Source organism: Lactuca virosa, chromosome 4 (assembly GCF_052849685.1).
Source record: "Lactuca virosa cultivar CGN04683 chromosome 4, Lactuca_virosa_CGN04683_v6, whole genome shotgun sequence".
NCBI classification, from domain to species: domain Eukaryota; kingdom Viridiplantae; phylum Streptophyta; class Magnoliopsida; order Asterales; family Asteraceae; genus Lactuca; species Lactuca virosa.
This window is the reverse complement of record NC_136429.1, coordinates 427,798,754-427,814,456: the sequence shown is the minus strand read 5'-3', so window position 1 is coordinate 427,814,456 and position 15,703 is coordinate 427,798,754.

The window sequence follows — 15,703 nt, the reverse complement described above, 5'->3', positions numbered from 1 at the left end:
TGCGAGGAGAGGGGTTTTCCGAGAGCGAGAACTCATAAGCCAAGGGGACAGTGGGAGGCAAATCGATCTTGAAGAGATTCAAGAATCGAACGATGAAGGAACCTCTAACACTGGCGCTCAACTTGAGGAGGAAACTCCTGTTGAACCGATTGACGAGTCCTTACCTCTTAGACGTTCCAGTAGAATTAGTGTTCCGCCTGTGTTGTATGGTTTTCATATAACAAGTGAAGGTGATACGTTTATTAGTGACAGTACACTAATAAATTTGGATGAACCTAACAGCTACAAGGAAGCTATGGCAGGCCCGGAGTTTGCAAAATGGAAAGAGACTATGGACAGCGAGATTCAGTCCATGTATGACAACCAAGTTTGGAATTTGGTTGACAATGTGCCAGGTCGTAAAACGGTCGGGTGCAAGTGGATCTTCAAGAAGAAGACCGACATGGATAGGAAGGTACACACTTATAAGGCGCGATTGGTTGCGAAGGTCTTTACTCAAACTTCCGGAGTTGACTATGATGAGGCCTTCTCACCAGTTGCAAAGATAAAGTCTATTAGGGTGATGCTAGCAATTGCTGCATTTCATGACTATGAAATACGGCAGATGGATGTAAAAACCGCTTTCCTTAATGGGAAGTTGGCTGAGGATGTTTACATGAGTCAGCCAGAGGGTTTTGTCGATGTGAAGCATCCTAATAGAGTGTGTAAGCTTGAGAAATCCATTTATGGATTGAAACAAGCGTCTCGCGGATGGAATTTTTGTTTCGACGAGAAAGTCAAAGAGTTTGGCTTCCTGCGAAGTGAGGATGAGTCATGTGTATATGTCAAAGCCAGTAGGAGTATAGTTAGCTTCCTCGTATTGTATGTCGATGACATACTACTCATAGGAAACGACATCCCGACCCTACAGGAAGTTAAGTCCTGGCTTGGGAAGTGTTTCGCTATGAAAGACCTCGGAGAGGTTGCCTATATTCTGGGAATAAGGATAGTGAGAAACAAAAGTAAAAGACTAATAGGACTTAGTCAGAATACTTACTTGGACATGGTACTAAAGCGTTTTAGTATGGAGAATTCCAAGAAAAGGGAGTTACCGATCCAAAGCAATGCCAAGTTGAGTAAGACTCAAAGCCCGAGTACCGAAGTCGAGATAACAGATATGAGCCGAGTACCTTACGCTTCCTCAGTTGGCTCGATCATGTATGTTATGACTTGTACTACCCCTGATGTGGCCTTCGCTTTGAGCATGGTCAGCATGTTGGGTTTTTATTCAAAAATCCGGTTTCACAACCGGTAAAATTGACAACGGAAGCTTTAAAAATGTTGAATAAAACTAAAACTATTTTACCCACCAAGGATCATTTTGCAAGAGTTAGAAAGATTAAAAAAAACCATAGAAGGAAAAACATAACAGCCTTTGAAGACTTTGATCCTCATGGGAGGTTGGAAGTTGATGAAGTGTGGCATGAAACTCTAAAGCAAGAGTTCTCTACAAGTATCCACCAAGCAAGAGTAGAACCATCAAAACATGCTAGTATTCACTTGTAATTTTGGTGTTCATAAGCCTTTGAAATATATACCAAATATATGTTCAAAGGTGAAGCAACAAAAGGGACATTCTTTTAACATCAAATGCAAGAGAATGGAGGAGAAGAAGAGGGCATAAATCTCGAAAATTTGGCAACCCCATAGATCACTTGTTGCTCTCTGTTTTAAGGCCAAAAGAAGAAGAAGAAGAAGCTTGAAATAAGTTCTTTTTAATGCCTCCATGCCATTCCATATATATAGGCTAAAAGTGAGGGGAGACCATAAAGTAAAAGAGGGACAACTTTGTCCCCAAGCATGGCATGAATAGACAAGGCATGCATGCCTTGTCTCCTCCTTGATTTCGAGAAAAGCATGTCCAAAAGAAGACAAAAGTTGTCTCATGGCTAGTTTATATACACATACTGTAACATCCCAAAAATACGGTCCAAAAATTCCTTTTAAAACATTACTAATTCATAGCGTTAAGTCATTCAAACATACAAAAAGGGTTTATATGACAAATCATAGTTTCATTTCCAAAACACTTGTTTAATTATCAGAGTAAAACATCCCAGGCTGTCTAATAAATGGTGTGTGCCATGCGATCACCCCGAGCTCTTCCCTCCGCTACCGGAAGTACCTGAAACCAAACTGAAAACCGTAAGCACGAAGCTTAGTGAGTTCCCCAGATACCACATACCATACAATCCAACTGATCCATACATGCCATACATTTCCAAGGGCCATACATAACCAACATATCCATAATCAAGTAAGGTGCTATGTGTCAAACATAGTCTTGCCAAGGTGCTACGTGCCAAACATAGTCTTGCGGTTATGCCACGGGCCGCACGTGGTCTTCCTGGTCAAACCTGGGGCCACTCCCTGGGTCTTACAGATAGATGCCAAGGGCCACCCCCTGGTCTTCCATGCAAGCATCACAAAGACAACTATACAGACTACTCTATTAGGCTACTCCGCATATAGTGTGCCAGGAGCCACCCCCTGGTCTTTCATACAATAGCATACAGTACGCCAGGAGCCACCTCCCGGTCTTTCATACATATTGCCTAGGGCTAACCCCCGGGTTTTCTTATCATACATAACAGCATACTGTGTGCCAGGAGCCGCCTCCTGGTCTTTCATGCATACTGCCTAGGGCTAACCCCCAGGTCTTCCTATCATACATAGACTAAATGGGCCGGCATTGTGGCCGTAGACCCATGCAAACAGTGAGGAGACTCACCTCGCACTGCTGAACTTTTGCTGATAACCCTCTGGCTGCTGTCCGACCACTTTCTGAACCGCTGCTCCACTAGCTCTCCGAGCTACTAATATCAATAAAACACTTAGTTCCAAACTGAACTCTAGAGGTCAACTAAGTCAACTCTAGTTAAAGTCAAAGTCCTGGTCAAAGTCAACCTTCCAGTTGACTCGACTCGCCGAGTCAACCCGAAGACTCGTCGAGTCCCTAAACTCAGAAGCTCTCAAAATACGATCCAACTCGCCGAGTCACCCCAGGACTCGTCGAGTTCAACAATCTCTGAGTCCCATCCTGTCCAAATCACTGAGTCACCACTCGACTCACTGATCTGTGTCTTGACCAGAAGAGGTTGAGGTTTTGCAAATCCAACTCGTCGAGTCCAAGAACAGACTCGCCGAGTCCATGACAATCTTCAACAGACTCGCCGAGTTGTTCTTCCAACTCGTCGAGTTCCTGCCTATCTTCAACCAACTCGTCGAGTCCACCCATGTGACTCGCCGAGTAACTTCAGTTCTTAATCCATACAGTGGCTTTTCGAGCCATGCAGGGGCTCCATCTTGTAGATCCACTCTTCCAAAGTCTATTCTTCACGTAAAGTTGCAAACTTTACGTGAAACCAAGGAGCTATAGGCTTAAAACACTCTAGGGCTAGGGTTTGGGGCAAACATGCTTTACCAACACACCAAAAACTGATACTTTATGGGTCTTTGGGCCAAGACACACCTAGATCTGAAGTAGCAACCTCAGGTTTGGACTTCTAACTCGAAAAGGCTCCTTATCATACCAAAATGGCCCCAAAACATCATCCAAGAGAAGATCTAGAAGCAACAAAGGCAAGGTGACAGATTGTTACCTTCAAACTGATGCTCACAACAAAAGGGTTGGATCCTCCAGCTCCTTAGTGGTCAAATCCTCCAAATCTTCCTCTTGCAAAAGCCCAAACTCACTTTCTTCCTTCTCTCACTCAACTTAGGGTTTGGAATCGTGTATAGCAGCTTCTGGCCGACAAGGGGGACTAAGGAGAGGACATAAGGTCCTTTAAATAGGGTGCAAACCCTCAGATTAGGGCTTTCATCGTTCAGACCAGACTCGCCGAGTCCACTTACCGACTCGCCGAGTCAGTCACTTATTCCATGACCCGGATCCCGCTTCGACTCGTCGAGTTCACCTATGGACTCGACGAGTTGACCCCTTGACTTAGGGTTTTCCTTTCCTTTCTTAGTCCTTCTGATTCTGGGTGTTACAACTCTCCCCCACTTAAACTAAACTTCGTCCTCGAAGTATGCCACGGCCAACTACCTTACCATCTGGTCACCACTTTACCACTAGGTACACACTCCGCCCATCCGATCCAAACCTTGAAGATGTCATCTTCAGAATAACCCGTCACTTACCACCTTCAAATACAACACTTTTATCCAACCGGTAATCATACCGATATTCCTGATATACTTACCCTTGATTCGCAAGGGGTTTACCATTTACCCTACACTGTCACTGGCCTTTCTAAGGCACTTTCTACAAGCAACAACCTTCCCAATGCCCTTCGAGGACCGATCCTTTGCCGAAACCGCAATCCCGGCCACTCTCAGTGTCGGCCATCATACCAATACTCACGGAATAACCCCCATACAATGCTCCCATACTGAGAGTTCCACCCAGTCGGGAGAATTCAGACAATCCTTCGGGTAGCAGATCCCTCTATGTTACGATTAAGGCTCAGACGAGAACGGCGTCACCGAGCCAAATCCTTTATTCTGAGATCATCCGATCCCGCGATGAGCAGCTTAGCATTATTTGATCAGTTCATGGCTTTTCACACCGAATCCCTTACCATCATTCCTGCTTGTAGTCCTGTTGTCTCCCATCCGCCTACCAGATGAACCGAGACCGCCCTGGCCCCAACTGATCTACCATCACCCGGAATACCGGTTTCCCCCATGCTACCTCGGAGATACGGGCCCTCGCCCACACTCCACGAACTAAGCTACTAATAAATTCCACGGCTTACCCGCAGTCTTACGCCACTCTTGGTCTCCAATGACCTACCGTCTTCCGGACCCAATCATAATGTGGCCCGCTCACATCCGGGCGGCTGCCCCGTCCTGAACTTAACTACCTGAAAACCCTGCCACTGAATCATACACCTGATACATTCGTACTTAGCGAATAGGGACCGACGAATGCTACAGGCCACCCCGTAGTCTTACTATACTCGCTCTGTCAACTAGTGAATGCTACGGCCACCCACATAGTCTTACAACACTTCTGCGCTGCCAGCCAACTAAAGCTACGGGCCACCTCGCAGTCTTGCTATACCAGTGCTACGGGCCACACCGCAGCCTAACTATACTCACATACGATTGCTACGGGCCACACCGCAGTCTTACTAAACTAATGCTACGGGCCATACCGCAGTCTTACTAAACTAATGCTACGGGCCACACCGCAGTCTAATTATCCTCACATACGATTGCTACGGGCCACATCGCAGTCTTACTAATCTAATGCTACGGGCCACACCGCAGTCTTACTAAACTAATGCTACGGGTCACACCACAGTCTAATCACACTTCGATGCAATCTGCTAACCATTGCTACGAGCCGTCCCGCAGTCTTACCACACTCCTCTTACTATTTGACCACTGGTGAGTGCTATGGCCATCCGGTAGTCTGACAACACCTTCCATACCGACTGGCTACTGGTGGATGCTACGACTAACCCATAGTCGAGCATACAAGCACAATCTAGTACCCCCAAGTGGTACTCATGTCCCAAATGAAACTCCCAACCGATTCCTCTGCAATTTGCTACCAGACATCTCGAGAATGAGGTCTCACAAATTGGCAAGTTTTCCAAACTTCCAATTCACATTGTCCTCAATTCATACAGCCACCTGGGCCGTCTTTCTTCCTGACAGGAGAGCGAAACTTATCCTAGTTTCAAAACCGCTTCTGTTCCCATAACATGATTGTTTCTCCCCCACTTAGCTTCAACTAAGTCTTTACTGCACGCGAAAATCCGAGGATTTCCATTCCTTCCTCCCTTACACGATAGGCATGATAACCACTATCGCCCTAATCTTGCTAGCGATCCGTCACTAGCCCACTCCAAATACCGTACGATTACCGAATACTAGATGAACACTTTCTGCGTCCCCGATACTGATAATCCCCTGAGCTTAATCTGAAGTCCTTAAGGTCTGAATAACTAATGCTCAGAGCAACCTCCTCAGTGATAGGCCACTTCCTTTGATGCTTCCAAAAGCTATCCCAAACACCAAGACTAGAACCATCAAACCCTGATGATGGTGGCTGGCTACTCCCTGAACCCTGCCCACCGACCTCCACGTAACACTCCTGAACCATTTTCAGCCGTAACTGAGATGATACTGGACACTTCGAACCTGAAGTGAAAGATGACCTTACACTAGCTACTAATAGTTTCTGGTATGCAATTGGCATATGACAATTCTGAGAATACAATCCGAATACAAGCAGAGAGACAACTCACATATACTATCACCCGAGACCGAGGTAAGAACAATTCTAATACATATAGATTCACAAATAGCCATTTACACATACCTGTAAAATTCCCTGCTGTAATCCAGATCTCCCTCATCCGTCACTGCAAGGCCCTACCCTCTCGCCCATCCGTAATCCTCATAGTCGCCGGGGCAGACGCACTCCCTGCTCCTCCCCTCATCGTCGGGCAATCAGCCCTCTTGTGGCCCACCTGATTGCAGTGAAAACATAATGGGCTCGCTCCTTGTGGGCAGTCTCTGCTGACGTGACCATCACTGCCACACTTGTAGCAGCCTGAACCCCTGGAACGGCAAACTCCCTCGTGCGGTTTCCCGCACGTGCTGCACTGACTTCGGACCTGCCGACCTATTACTCGCTGATCTGAAGTCTTGGGTCTCTTCCCGGGACCCTCCAAAGTATACGTCTGATCTGACCTCCTCTTTGCAATGTGCTCCAGATCGATCTCCCTTTCCCGCGCCCTAGCAATCATAGAGCCCAGGGTCGGGCATGCCGAGAAGCTAACATGCTCCCGAATATCAGCTCTCAACATGTCATGATAGCGGATCCTCTGCATCTCATCATCCCCTGCATACTGAGGCACCAATAAGGCCCTCTCCCGAAACTTGGCGGTAATCTCCGCCACCGACTCTGTCGTCTGTCTCATGTCTAGGAATTCTCTGGCCAGCTGTTGAAGCTCCACCGCCGGCGCAAACTCCGCCCTAAACCTGGTCACAAAGTCTGACCAGGTCATAGCCTCGACGACTGAGGCTCCCAATGAGTCACCAACTGACTCCCACCAATCTCTAGCTCTGTCTCTCAAACATCCCGCCGCAATGCGGACCTTCGACCCCTCCGGGCAGAAGCTCGTCAACTGTGCAGACTCAATATCTGCGATCCATCTTCTGGCAGCAATGGGGTCCTTCACCCCGTGAAAATCCGGCGCACCACTCCCTCTGAAGTCCTTGAAGGACAGTGTGCGCGTACTCGCCTGGCCAGACACCAAATCACTCCTGAAATCCCGGAGGCGATCCTCCATCAGCTCAATGATCCCCTCCTTGATCGACCCGAAAATGACCGGGGTCGCCTCAAGGATGCCTCTCGTAATCTCAGACGCGATGAACTCGCATCATCAGCTTGCTCGGATCCCGCGCCCAAACCTGATGCTGAACCGGATCCTGATCCTCCTGCTCCGTGTCGTGTGGTCACCATGCTGAAAATACACGCATAAATGTCAGGATCATACATACTCCCGAGAGGTCTAACACACTCTCCAAGGTTCCCGGTTCCATCTAGGCTCTCCTTGATTCGAGTACAGATCCTCTGCTTTCAGTAGTATGGGCTCGTACTACCTTCCACATCTATCCGTACTTTCCTCAAGAATTACCTCGACTACACCAAATCCCTTTCACTGCTACTAACACTGCTCCCAGCACTACTCTCCTCCTAGGCTTGCCCTAGGGTAAATCTCTGACTCCACCCAAACCAATCCTCAGCTGCTGAAGGCCTCCTTGTAATGCCAATTAGCCCTCACCTGAATACCATCACATGTGACGAGGCTCAGATAATCCTTCGAGTAAAAGACTCGTCCCTACAACGGTTAGACTCAAACGAGAGCTGCGCAATAGGGCCAAATCCAGCACCCTGAGATTATTCAACCCTGATCACATGTGACGTGACGTATTCACCTGATGGCTAACTCCCATCACTCAGAGTCCTACAAAGCACAAAGCAAGCAGCATTCGGACACAGGAAACCACTCAAGCAAATCTATTCTCATAACGAGAAATTGTACTAGCATACAATGCTAAGCTCATACTATCAGGCATAACCTAAACATGCTATCCTACTACTGTCTACTCAATACTAGCATGCATTTCTCATAAAGCTGAAACACATATAGCAGGCACATAAGGCATCCTCCTAGATCCTTAGTCCTATTCTAGCATGCAGTTCTAATAATCATATCATAACATAACTTGTATGGGTATTTTGGGGTACTTACTTGAGCTCGGCTGATTGCATGCACCACACCCTTTTCTCCCTTTCAAAAACTCTTTTCTTTTTAAGTTTTCTTTTCTTTTCTCAAAGCTCTTTTTCCAAAAATGATTTTTCCTTTTGAAAATTTCCATACCAATCCCTCAGTTTGAGTCCAGACACACCCGAGAGCGTGCCCGAATCCCTCAAACCAAGGCTCTGACACCAACTTGTAACATCCCAAAAATATGGTCCAAAAATTCCTTTTAAAACATTACTAATTCATAGCGTTAAGTCATTCAAACATACAAAAAGGGTTTATATGACAAATCATAGTTTCATTTCCAAAACACTTGTTTAATTATCAGAGTAAAACATCCCAGGCTGTCTAATAAATGGTGTGTGCCATGCGATCACCCCGAGCTCTTCCCTCCGCTACCGGAAGTACCTGAAACCAAACTGAAAACCGTAAGCACGAAGCTTAGTGAGTTCCCCAGATACCACATACCATACAATCCAACTGATCCATACATGCCATACATTGCCAAGGGCCATACATAACCAACATATCCATAATCAAGTAAGGTGCTATGTGCCAAACATAGTCTTGCCAAGGTGCTACGTGCCAAACATAGTCTTGCGGTTATGCCACGGGCCGCACGTGGTCTTCCTGGTCAAACCTGGGGCCACTCCCTGGGTCTTACAGACAGATGCCAAGGGCCACCCCCTGGTCTTCCATGCAAGCATCACAAAGACAACTATACAGACTACTCTATTAGGCTACTCCGCATATAGTGTGCCAGGAGCCACCCCCTGGTCTTTCATACAATAGCATACAGTACGCCAGGAGCCACCTCCCGGTCTTTCATACATATTGCCTAGGGCTAACCCCCGGGTCTTCCTATCATACATAACAGCATACTGTGTGCCAGGAGCCGCCTCCTAGTCTTTCATGCATACTGCCTAGGGCTAACCCCCGGGTCTTCCTATCATACATAGACTAAATGGGCCGGCATTGTGGCCGTAGACCCATGCAAACAGTGAGGAGACTCACCTCGCACTGCTGAACTTTTGCTGATAACCCTTTGGCTGCTGTCCGACCACTTTCTGAACCGCTGCTCCACTAGCTCTCCGAGCTACTAATATCAATAAAACACTTAGTTCCAAACTGAACTCTAGAGGTCAACTAAGTCAACTCTAGTTAAAGTCAAAGTCCTGGTCAAAGTCAACCTTCCAGTTGACTCGACTCGCCGAGTCAACCCGAAGACTCGCCGAGTCCCTAAACTCAGAAGCTCTCAAAATACGATCCAACTCGCCGAGTCACCCCAGGACTCGTCGAGTTCAACAATCTCTGAGTCCCATCCTGTCCAACTCACTGAGTCACCACTCGACTCACTGATCTGTGTCTTAACCAGAAGAGGTTGAGGTTTTGCAAATCCAACTCGTCGAGTCCAAGAACAGACTCGCCGAGTCCATGGCAATCTTCAACAGACTCGCCGAGTTGTTCTTCCAACTCGTCGAGTTCCTGCCTATCTTCAACCAACTCGCCGAGTCCACCCATGTGACTCGCCGAGTAACTTCAGTTCTTAATCCATACAGTGGCTTTTCGAGCCATGCAGGGGCTCCATCTTGTAGATCCACTCTTCCAAAGTCTATTCCTCACGTAAAGTTGCAAACTTTACGTGAAACCAAGGAGCTATAGGCTTAAAACACTCTAGGGCTAGGGTTTGGGGCAAACATGCTTTACCAACACACCAAAAACTGATACTTTATGGGTCTCTGGGCCAAGACACACCTAGATCTGAAGTAGCAACCTCAGGTTTGGACTTCTAACTCGAAAAGGCTCCTTATCATACCAAAATGGCCCCAAAACATCATCCAAGAGAAGATCTAGAAGCAACAAAGGCAAGGTGACAGATTGTTACCTTCAAACTGATGCTCACAACAAAAGGGTTGGATCCTCCAGCTCCTTAGTGGTCAAATCCTCCAAATCTTCCTCTTGCAAAAGCCCAAACTCACTTTCTTCCTTCTCTCACTCAACTTAGGGTTTGGAATCGTGTATAGCAGCTTCTGGCCGACAAGGGGGACTAAGGAGAGGACATAAGGTCCTTTAAATAGGGTGCAAACCCTCAGATTAGGGCTTTCATCGTTCAGACCAGACTCGCCGAGTCCACTTACCGACTCGCCGAGTCGGTCACTTATTCCATGACCCGGATCCCGCTTCGACTCGTCGAGTTCACCTATGGACTCGACGAGTTGACCCCTTGACTTAGGGTTTTCCTTTCCTTTCTTAGTCCTTCTGATTCTGGGTGTTACACATACATGTTAGCTTTATAAAAATCAATTATTTTTATAAAGAATTCCCAACATATATATTTATATAACTAGTCATATATAAATATCTTATTTTATATAAAACTATCTTTTATATAAATTGTAACTAACTTATTAAGATATAAATATGAATATTTATATATCTTATTTTATGTAAAACTATCTTTTATATAAATTGAACTAGTTTATTAAGATATAAATATAACTTATAAATAATCGTACTTTATGATATATTTCATAAGTTGTTATTTCTCCAATAAATATTATTTCCATAAATAATAAATTCTCAATTAGTAAAATATTATTTCCATGAAATACTAATTTTCCAATTAAATACAATTATCCCTTTGTTACAGACATCCTGTTGAAATAATAATTTTCCAATTCCCAAAAGCTCTAAGCTTCAATTGATGTATTAAGGTAAGTTTATCAATTATCCCTTTGTTACAGACATCCTGTTGAAACATGAGCCTTGGATCGTGTAATGCCCGTATTTCTAGGCTAGGCATTTATATTGACATTATAGTCTAGGTTAACCTTTGTAACTCATTTTGAAGAAATGAAAAGGAATTATGTGAATATTATGTGAATTATGTGTTTTATGCTTAATTACTAGGGCTTAATTAATTAAGAATAAAAATGAACATCAAAAACTAAATTTTAGATAAAGCCGATATCTATTAAGAAAATTGTAGTGGGCGTGACAAGGATTACATATATATAAAGAATGCCGAAATCCGAGTTATAATGAAGAAGTTATGACTTGTCGAAGTTTCGCGACAAACCGGCACGGGGCCGAATGTCGTAAAAAGTGAGTTTTCGATAAACTACCTTTTAGCCTTAGTGATCTAAACGAAACTTGTAGTGTTCGTTAAACCGAGAGTAAGTATAAAAAGAACGCCCAAATCTGACTTCGTATGAGGAAGTTATGATTTTTCGAAGTTTCAGCTTAACAGTAGACAGCTAAAAACTCGAATTTTAGATCGAGTGATTTTTAGCCGACACAACCTAAACGAGAATCGAAGGTCTCGTCATTAGTAGCACAAGGGTAAAAATACAGACGAAAACGGACGTCGGATGAAGAAGTTATGAATTTTTAACGGATTTCCTGTCCCGGTCTGGTAAAAATAATAATATAAAACTTAAAGTCAAAATTAGCCGACGAAGTCTAAACAGAAGTTGTAGAGCGTAATTTTACCTACGCGTGCATATAAATAACGTCAAAAACGGAGCTCGTATGCGAAAGTTATGGATTTTAGAAGTTTTTGCACAAAAACCGAGGAATTTCGCATAGGTGGACTTCGGCCACGTGTCCTCGCCTCGCATGTGCCATGTGTCCGAAAATGGTGAGTCATCCTTGCATGAACAGTGGCTGCGTGTCGGATTCTGATTCGACCGAAGGGAGGCCCAATCCGAAGCTCGCACATGGACCGAACCTCGCACCGCCTAGCCTTCGAGCCTCGCACATGGGTCACTACTCTGCGGTCCAATCAGCAACTGCCACCGAGGCCTTCGCACGTGCTGCCACCTGCGCACCTTCGCCTGCGGACCCCACCACCGGAGCCGACTTCGGACCTCCTATAAATAGAAGGGTCCTGCGAGCCTTCTCGGATACTTTTGGATTTTTGCCACTTTTCACCCCTTTCTTCATATTTTCTTCATATTAACATCCCCCGAAGCCCCAGTATCGATTATAAGCCCGGAATACGCCACGAAGAGCTCATAAAGCCCGGAAAATTTATCTTTTCGGTTTCGAAGGCCGACTTTTGCAGAGCCCGGTTTCTCAATAAAACTCCCGGTTTTATTAGAAACGAACGTTTTAGGAAACAAATTGCTGCCCGATTATCATCAAAACAAGTGAGTGTATAGTCACTTTCATTTTACACATAGATATGAAGTATTTACCTTATAATACGTGCTATGTGTAAATATATTAACTGTTTATTTGAGGTGACTGTTGAGTTGATGTTTTATACAAGTTTTAAACTGTATATGTATTTTTATCTACAAATATGTTGGGTAGAACATGGGTAGATAGTGATGTGTGATAAAATAAAAGTGATGAGAGGCCTCGTTGTGATTTGTGATTCAGTCATCTAGCGGAGTTTGGATGACGACCACGGACTTTCTAGACAGTCCAGTGGGAAACATTAGCAGGTCCGCAACCTGTAGGTGTTAATGAACTTGGGTGTTTATTCGATGTACTCCATCCCCCTCATGGTTGCCTTTAGGACATGTATGGCTGAGGAAACCCCTTAGCAGTAGTGTCCATCCCGATGATATTCTTTAGGCTAAGTCCCTTGTGAAAAGTGTTTAGGGACGTAAAGTGAGGATAACGGGAACGGGTAATCAGGGTTATTGTTGATTGGTGAACTTAATAAGTTTATTATTACTGTGGGTTGAAAACCCTATATGCTCACCAGGCTCCCAAGCCTGACCCACTCAGTTTTTTTATGATTACAGGTAGTGGACCCCGAGCTTAGTCAGAGGATGACGTGAGATTTTTGGATTATAGGCCAGTAGTTGTAAATAACTGTAGTAAGGCTTATAATGTCTTGTTTATGCTTTTGATCTGTATCGGAACATGACATCCCGAGGTTTTTATATATATGGAAAATATATACCTTCTTAATGAAGGGTTTTGATAAACTTTTATCATATGTTGTTTGGGGACCAATTCTGCAACATCTTTTGAAAAGATTTCTCTAATTTTATTTTAAAAAGCATAAATTAAATCGGTCTTTTCTGGCCGAGAAATTAGGGGATGTCACAGTTGGTATCAGAGCATTAGTTTAAGCGAACTAAGAAATATCCTACGATTTCTAGACTTAAACTTAGAATGCTAAGCGATGATTGTGAGTTGAGTGTGTCAATTATATTTTAGGTAGTACACCTAAATTGACACGAGCACTAGTTTATTTTAGGAAAGATGCCTAAAATGCCCTTATGTGCTAAATGTTATGTGTTTGCCATGTGTGCCATTAATTGTTCGGATCTATGGTTTGTTGCCGACCGGATCTGGAAACCTTATGTGTGTAGTATTCTAAGCGTATGATTACGAGATTAGAACTAACATGTAAACGTTTCGGAGTGATAAGGGAATTGAAATGTCTAACAAGGATAAAGACCTAAATTCGCCTTATTCGGTATATAGATTGTAATGGCAAGAACTCGTAGTGGAGTTGCGAATGCAAACGGAAACAGGGATCAACAGCCTCAACCTCAAGTAGTTGAGCAAGTACCTGTTGTAGGAGCTGCACCTGAGCCAATGACGATGGCTGGGGTACAAGCAATGATGCAGATGATGTTAGATCGCCAGATGGAGGAGACAAGGCGATTACTACAACAGCATAGGGAAGAGACTACGATACCTGTTGAACAGCCCGTAGTGAATGAAGGGCAATCAGTAGGAGGGAACTACAGTGGGACTCTTGGTCAAGCCAACCCACCGATAGTTAGACAAGACAACCAGGATGGAGGAGCTGATGGACGCGGGTGCAAATATAAAGATTTCATGGCATCTAAACCACCATGTCTATCTGGGTTTCCGACACCGGTGGAAGTCATGAACTGGATCTCCGAAATGGAGACAATGTTTGAAAGCTGTGAGTGCAGCAACAAACAAAGGACCGCACTTGCAATTCCTCTGTTAAAGTCTGGTGTGTTGAGCTGGTGGAAATTACTAGCTGATTCGATGCCCAAGGGAGAAGCTAGTAAGATGTCTTGGGAAGACTTTGTGCTACAACTGAAACTGCAATACTGTTCTGAGCATGACCTTCTGGAAATTAATAGTGAGTTCCAGAATTTAAAGAAGGGAAAGATGAGCGTTACTGAATACGCTGCTAGTTTTACTGAAAAGATGAAGCTTGTTCCTTACCTAGTTCCAACTGAACTCTCTAAGGTCAACAAGTTTGCCCTCGGATTACCAGCGGACTTTGGTCCGATGGTTAAGCAAGCAACCACTTTGAAAGCCGCCATCTGGGCTGCTAAGAATGTGGAGGTTCAGATCAGGGAGAAGGGTCTGAAGAGGGAAGAAGTTGGTGAAAAGAGAAAATTTGAAGGAACTTCAGGTTCCAACAAGAGAAGCAAATTTTCTAAGTCTAAGAAGTTTGGAGGAGGAGGAGGTGAAGTGAAATGGTGTGAGAAGTGCAAGAAAAAGCACTCTAGGAAATGTAGCGAGGAGGTGGCTTGCTACAAATATGGAAAGACTAGGCATTATGCCAACGTGTGTCCATCCGACAAGAGGGTATGTTTTGAGTGCCATGAAGAAGGGCATGTTTTTGAAGACTGTCCAAAGAGGAAGGATGCAGCAAAGCCCAATCGACCACCAAAGCCGAAGGCGAGAGCCTTTCAGATGACCCTTGAAGCTGCAAAAGAAGAAGTTGATGTCGCTTCAAGTACCTTTCTCGTAAATGAATTGCCTGCCCAAATTTTGTTTGATTCTGGAGTCAATTACTCCTTTATATCGCATGAATTTGGTAGAAAACTAGTTTTGCCTGTTGATAGACTAGTTAATGCCTTATTAGTCGAAATTGCTAGTGGCAAGTTTGTACCTGTTAGCCATCGTATGAAAAACATCATCATTGACTTGGATGGGAATAAGTTCCACGATGAATTATTGTCTATCGAGTTAAATGGTTTCGACATAGTTTTAGGAATGGATTGGCTTAGCGCCAATGATGCCGAGATACTGTGTAGGCAGAAAATAGTAAAAGTAAACCCGTCAGGGAAAGAGTCGTTTATGGTGTACGGAGACAAACGCAGAGTAAACTTTGGAATCATTCCCCTAATGAAAGTCAGAAAGTGTTTGGCCAAGGGGTGTACATCATATTTAGCGTTCGTGATCGATGCTAAGAAGGAAAAGAAGGAGGTGCAGGATATTCCGGTGGTGTGTGATTATCCGGAAGTCTTTCCCGAAGATCTTCCCGGATTGCCCCCTGATCGACAAGTTGAGTTTCGTATCGACTTGTTACCAGGAACGACGTCGATAGCCAAAGCACCGTATCGATTAGAGCCAACCGAAATGAAGGAACTTATGACACAACTTCAGGAGTTATTGGACAAAGGTTTCATTCGACC